The 5,560-nt window shown below is 35.8% G+C and overlaps 1 pseudogene; it reads left to right on the top strand.

The window, feature by feature from the left end:
- Positions 1-3,480: 3,480 nt before the first annotated feature.
- LOC132043751 (probable aspartic proteinase GIP2) lies at positions 3,481-5,169 on the top strand (annotated as a pseudogene).
- Positions 5,170-5,560: the final 391 nt, after the last annotated feature.

Below are 5,560 nucleotides of genomic sequence, written 5' to 3'. Positions count from 1 at the left end.
AATGCACCCGAGTCATTGGGCCCCGAAACCGATATACACCAAGTTTTAAAAAAATCCGACCTCTCGAACGATGGTTTTCCCAAAAGGTCCGTTTACCCAAAAGTCAACTTGAGTCAACTCTTTTTCGCTTTAAGCCCAAATTTCACAAAAAGTTATCCGAATCAAATTTAAACACCTCGGGAAGCGTATCAACTGTCCCCTCGGGTCAAATGTGAGCTGAACAAGCCCTGGGAAAGGTCAAAAGTGCCGGAAAGACTATAACGACCAAGCAGGTCGTTACAAAACATGGCAACCAAATGCGCTGATAGAGCATGGAGATATTCACTGAACATGAAAAACTGCTGGAAGAATTCTACTCCATCCTTGAAGCCTTAATTGTAATTCATTAGACTTTTGAGCCATAGCACCTGGTGAGAGCTTGTAGGTGTTTGAGATGGGATCAAGTCAAGACCACAAGATCTGCAGTAGACAAGGTTTTATGCATTCTTTATGTTTAGTTTTTTTTTTCCACTATTACCGCTTTATGACTAGTTTTTGTTTTTCTTTTCTTTTTTTCTTTGTTTGTATAGAAATTTTTAAACAGTTGTTTTGTGGTTTTGCATTAAAAAAAAAAAAATTTAATTAGTGATGAAATTCTCAGTTATTTCATAAACAAAACAGAGTAACATGTGGCGGATACACAACGTATATTTGGGTTACCATGAACTCGATAGCTTTTGATAGAATTATGTATACATATTTTAAAACTTTTACATATTTAGACTTACTTGATTGTAAACTCAATTATTAGAATTTTAAATTAAGTTGTTACTATAAAAACTCATAGACTTTAAATTAATCGGGCCTCCCGTCTCTCTGGCCATGAATAATTTTCAATTGTGGGCTATCAAGAGGATGTGTCACAAGTTCCCATTTCTATTAGAGTCTGTGGTCCGTTTTGAAATGGTTTTGGGTACCAAGAAAAAGTTGGAAAAGAAGAAGGGGAAGTTACACAAATACTAGCAAATGAATAAATTATTACATAATCTACAATCAATTTCATTATTACATTTAGTATAACAAAGTAAGTTTACACGATATACGAAAAAGGAACCTATTCTCTCTTCCAAAATCAAGAAGTTCACATTATAAAAAAAATCCCTAAATTTAAGCTAATCAATTAATTATGTCCTTATCAGTTATAATAATAACCATTCCTAAGTTAGAGAAACATCGCACCATCAGATTTGAAAAAACGTAGGCATTTGTTATGTGCATATGCTTACCCAAAAATAGAAAAAAGTATTGTTTTCATATATGAATAATGTTTTTCATTAAGAAACTTTTTTATTTTACTTTTTATTTGTGTGTGGAAACAAAGTAGATGTTATAATGACCACCATTGAAAATCTTCTACTAGAATCATATTTGATAGTCTTTTTAAGAATGATATATTTATGGTGTATACTTAATATGAATATATAAGATATACAATTGATATATAATTTACACTTAGAATAATGTAGCGTATATATATTGTTTATACATATAATACAATAAATCAGGATTCGTGTTTACTGTAAAGTAGATTTGATGGAGAAAACATAAATCAGGATTCGTGTTTACTATTTTTTGAACGATGAATATCATTCAATTGCCTCTTTCTCGTGTACACGTTAGAGCTAAGCTCTATAATGTCGGTGAAAAGTGTTTCGTTTAAGGCGGGCTTCAGGACAATGTTTACTTTCTCTAAATAATTAAACATCCGATTGATAGATTATGCTAGACTGAGTTCTTACATACTTCTCGGATCCACCAAAAAAATTGACACAACTACTATTTGATGGGACATATCCTTTTTTTTTTTTTTTTTGTGACTTTTAAAATTTGGTTTTATAAATTTTAGCTTTACTTTTAATGGATTCTTTAGACACATAAATTTCTTTTAAATTTTAATGTAACGTCAAAATTATATGCATAGACCCTCATACACCAAATCATGCTATTTTTCACGAGACAGAAGGAATACGCCAAGGTACCATAGATATTTCTTTTTCCTTGATGTCTTGTACTTTAATTTGGTAATTTGGTAATTTGGGCAACATAGAGCATTTCTACCACTGTTTCTTTGTTTTGACTACTACATTTCGTATTAACGGAAAAAGGGCCAAATATACCCCTATACTATCGAAAAAGGGGCGGGATATACCCCTCGTTATCTTTTTTGGGTTGACAATATCTTATGTCACGTTATATTTTGCTTCCAAATATACCCCTCCTCCGTTAAATTGTCCAAGGTGGACACTAAATATGACGTGGCATGACAACTCAGTGAGGTAGACAACACATGATATGCCACCTCACAACCCCCAACTCATTGACCCCTCTCTTCCCCTTCTTCTACCACCACTACCATCTCCTCTCCCTTTCCAATCACTGCCGACATTAGCACCCCTTCCGAACTCCCTCTTCATACTATTTCTGTCTTAGAGATACTTTTTAATTTAGACTTATTTGTAGGGAGACTTAAAAACATTCCAGTCATGCTTATTGGCCAAAACACATAAATTGCTGTTTGTTGCTTAATAAATCAACTCTTTTATATTCACATCTATAATTATTTAAATTAAAATTACTTGTAACACTTTGAAAAGTTCTTTTGCATATGAAAGAAATGAACTCCATATCCTTATTCAGGCCTCTTATGCATTATGACACTATAATTGGAGAATGAAAATGCTCCAAATGCGGCAACAAGGAAGTTAGATTGCAGGCTAGTTCGGAACTGGAAATTGTAAGAATACTAATGGCGGCAGTGGTTGCGAAGCGAGAGGAGACGGTAGTGGGGGGGGGGGGGGGGGGCAGAAGAAGGGGGCAAATGAGTTGGGGGTGGTGAGGTGGCATGCCACGTGGTTCACCTGTTTGAGTGTCAGCGCCAATACTGCCACATCTAGTGTCCACTTTGGACAATTTTAACGAAGATATTTGTTATAAATATAACGTGACGGGGGTATATTTGGATAACGTATAGCAAGATATATCACGACCCTTTTCCAATAAAGTACGGGGTATATTTGGCCCTTTTCCATTGTATTAATTGAGTTTCAAAACAAGTATCATTGTGTGGAAAACAAAAAAGGAGGAAAGACTAATGCATCTTGTAATTCTTCAAATAATCTGATAATTAGATAAACAAAGGATAAAATTCAAAAGGTATGGTATAATTAATGTGAATATTTAACTCCATCAATTGCGGTTATGCACTAATGGTTTTTGACAGATTAATAGGATAATGCTTCCACCATTCCTTTTCTTTCTTCATTTGGACGAAATGATCTGGCAAAGCAATATAATATCTATTATAATAGTCAATGTTCATCGATCGTTGAATTCTCTACACAGCAACTTGTTTACTTAAATAAATGAACAATAACACGATTTCTGATTTCTTTCAGCTTTCGTCTTGCCCCTTCGCATATAAAATAATGTCCTGTCATAAATCATCAAGAATCAAATTAAAGAAGCTTTACATCACTATAAATCAAGATGCTACCTCTCCAAATTCTACTCACTCCATCATTCTAAACTGTCAATAACGTAACAATGCTTTCCAAAATACATTCTCTATCCTTCTTTCTTTCTTTGCTCCTCTTATTTTCCCTCTCCTCAGCCAAAACACCTCCAAGACCTCGAGCTTTTCTTCTTCCAGTAACCAAAGATGCAGCCACTAAACAATATGTCACCGTCATTAACCAAAGAACACCCCTTGTGCCAGTCAAACTTACTGTCGATCTTGGTCAGCGATTTTTATGGGTTGATTGTGAAAAAGGCTATGTTAGTTCATCTTATAAACCTGTCCCTTGTGGTTCTATCCCTTGTAAACTTTCACTATCCGGTGCCTGTGTTGAATCATGTGTAGGTGCTCCTTCACCAGGGTGCAACAATAACACTTGTTCACATATTCCTTATAATCCCTTTATTCGAACCAGCACTGGTGGTGAACTTGCTCAAGATACTGTCTCGGTCCAATCAACTGATGGCTCAAATCCTGGTAAATTTTTATCAGCAAATGGAGTAGTTTTTGACTGTGCTCCTAATTCTCTTCTTGAAGGACTAGCAAAGGGTGTTAAAGGAATTGTTGGACTTGGAAACGGTTATGTAGGATTTCCTACTCAATTGGCTAATGCTTTTCGTGTACCCCGAAAATTTGCTATCTGCTTGAGTTCATCCATAACTTCTAAAGGAGTTATGTTCTTTGGTGATAGTCCTTATGTTTTTCTTCCTGGAATGGATGTTTCAAAAAGACTTCCCCAAAACTTCTTAAAAATCCTGTTAGTACATCAGGTTCGTATTTCGAAGGAGAGCCTTCGACGGACTACTTTTGTTGGGTGTCATCCATTAAAATAAATGGTAATGTCGTGCCAATAAATATCACGTTGCTGACCATCACCAAAGATGGCAAAGGAGGAACAAAAATAAGTACTGCTGAACCTTACACGAAATTAGAGACTTCGATTTACAATGCTCTTACAAAGGCATTTGTCAAATCGCTTGCTAAGGTTCCAAGGGTGAAACCTGTGGCTCCTTTTAAAGTGTGTTATAATAGAACGAGTTTGAGTAGTACTCGTGTTGGTCCTGGTGTTCCACCCATTGAACTGGTGTTGGGAAACAAAAATGCTACTACATCTTGGACTATCTGGGGTGCGAATTCTATGGTGGCCGTGAATAATGAGGTGCTGTGTCTTGGATTTGTGGATGGAGGAGTTGAATTTGAACCAACAACTTCTATAGTCATTGGAGCACATCAAATTGAAGACAACCTTTTGCAATTTGACATTGCTAATAAAAGTTGGGTTTACTTCTTCACTCTTGTTTGGTCAAACAACATGTGCGAACTTCAACTTTACATCCAAAGCTTGATGGTCTTTCCCAAAAACAAGTGGCGCTTTTGGAATATCAGATTCGGATATTAGTAGTAAAAGTAATTTCTTTTATTTTCGAGATCTTGGAGTTGGCCAAGAATAAATGCACTCCTGTTTGCTTTTGGTTGTTCTTTTCGTGACGGTCATAATGGTCTAGTCAAATACTAAAAAGTATTGGTGTGTAAATTTACTTTGCTGATGGCAATCAACCTTGTCTGTAACTTCTCAAAGCTCAATCATCAAATAAACAAATTACTTTTGTTAGTTACTTTTGTTCTTTTTGAAATGTTACTAGTGGTTACCCCGAAATTGGATAATCAATTGAATTTGTAAGTGGGTATGGGATATGTGCTTTGTTCTTGACGTATGTTAGATAAAGGAAATAGGGATTGGAAGACTCTCCCGATGATGAATCGGCCCAAAGATGTAGACGTTTGTGAGCAATGTATTATATGATTAAGAATAATTTCGAAAGAAACGGCTCTCGCCGTTTTAATGAAAGCGGAGAGTAAATATACGGGATTCTTTTCACAAATGTTCTTGAAAGAAGGAGCCAACCCCCCCAAAAAGGGGGTGTCCCATTTTTGTTGCCTCCTGGGGTCGTACTGGGCCGAATAAAAAAATAATAACAAGGATTTTTGAACGGGGAGGGATTAGCC

The sequence above is a fragment of the Lycium ferocissimum genome, unplaced genomic scaffold (assembly GCF_029784015.1).
Source record: "Lycium ferocissimum isolate CSIRO_LF1 unplaced genomic scaffold, AGI_CSIRO_Lferr_CH_V1 ctg28488, whole genome shotgun sequence".
Classification (NCBI taxonomy): domain Eukaryota; kingdom Viridiplantae; phylum Streptophyta; class Magnoliopsida; order Solanales; family Solanaceae; genus Lycium; species Lycium ferocissimum.
This window is presented reverse-complemented; position numbering and strand designations above follow the sequence as displayed.